Genomic DNA, 1,603 nt, shown 5'->3' on the forward strand with positions numbered 1-1,603 from the left:
TTTAAATCACACTAAAAACAATTCTACATATTTTATAATCACACTAAAAACAACTCCTTCCTTTAATGTCTCCATATAACCTAGAGAATAAACTTAAAATTTATGTATAGGCCAGAGAATAAATTTTAAAATTACATATGGGGTAGTTTGTGGTCTAAAACAACTCCTTCCTTTAATGTGCCTAGAGAATAAACTTAAAATTTATGTATAGGCCAGAGAATAAATTTTAAAATTACATATGGGGTAGTTTGTGGTCTAAAACAACTCCTTCCTTTAATGTCTGCATATAGCCTAGAGAATAAACTTAAAATTTATGTATAGGCCAGATAATAAATTTTAAAATTACATATGGGGTAGTTTGTGGTCTAAATAAATATCCCACGCTTTCGGTCTCTGATTCAACAATGTACGCCACAGTCGATTTTGACTGGACTTTTCAAATCGAGTGCGACTTTTTCTTATTATATGCATTTTTAAACAATATCCCATGAACGGTAGACGTATCATTGTTCGGCAAATCTGACCATATATATGGTCCTTCTTGCTTGGAACTCCAGTATTCACACTCTGTAGCAGATTTTCAATGCTATAGCGGATGATCAGAGGAGTTGTATCCTATGCCATATGTTCTCCTGCTCTGCTAAATCTAGCAAACATTCATTTCTTCGCAATCACTTCCAGTGTGCCACTTGATTCGTTTCATGCATAGAGTTATTGATATCCATTCCCTCAGGCGGTCAATGGCGTTTCTCAAGATAGCGAAGAACCAGAAGAGCAGACAGAGTTCATATGGCAAGAAGAATGACAATACTGTTCCGAAGGGATTCGTGCCTGTGTGTGTAGGGAAGGATATTGTTATAAGATTTGTGATACATGCCACCGTTCTCAACCATTCCTTATTTTCAGAGCTGCTGGAGGCTTCTGTAGAGGAATTCGGATATAGTTACAAGGGAGCTCTCAGGATTCCCTGTGATGTATTCTTGTTTGAGAGGATTCTTGAGCTCATCAACAGCAAACATCCAACGTTATCAATCTGTCATGAATGATTTTGGTAAGCCCTTGGTTTTTTTAATGAATGTATCGAAAATCCATTAATGGATGCATAGTTTATCTCCGTATATGTGATAATGAATGGATGGTTTATTGATGGCAGAACTGGAACTCAACCTCTTTTTCTCCACGGTTTAGATTTTGGTTGCTTTATTAAGAACCATAACCTGTGTGGGAAGAATTTCTCCATTTAATGAAAACGTGGGTCTTTCCTCCATAGAAAATTGGCAGCTGACTACTAGCTAGTGGTCCTATTTGACGCCTGTGTTAAACAGTCAAAACCAGGGAAAGTCTCAAGAACTAGTAACTATGTTGTTTTCTTCAAAATGATGCTTCAATTAATAAGATATACTAGCAGTTTACAAATATATAGTCTCATTTTCTGAATGTGCATATGCTCTGACTTGGAAGTATGGAATTGATATTTTAGCTTTGTGAGCACATGGAAGGGATTATTGTGGGCCGGTGAGGAGTGGGATAGGAGAAACTCTGTAACAAATTTCTAAATTGTCTCAGGACACAAGCTTCTACAAGTTCCCACATAATCTCTATA

General features: G+C 36.5%; 1 pseudogene; it reads left to right on the forward strand.

Annotated features, from left to right (window-relative positions):
- Window positions 1-740: 740 nt before the first annotated feature.
- On the forward strand, window positions 741-1,046 carry LOC149212470 (auxin-responsive protein SAUR71 pseudogene; annotated as a pseudogene).
- Window positions 1,047-1,603: the final 557 nt, after the last annotated feature.

Source organism: Pinus tabuliformis, chromosome 1_1 (genome assembly GCF_031772625.1).
Source record: "Pinus tabuliformis cultivar Carrire ecotype Pingquan chromosome 1_1, CPIR1, whole genome shotgun sequence".
NCBI lineage: Eukaryota > Viridiplantae > Streptophyta > Pinopsida > Pinales > Pinaceae > Pinus > Pinus tabuliformis.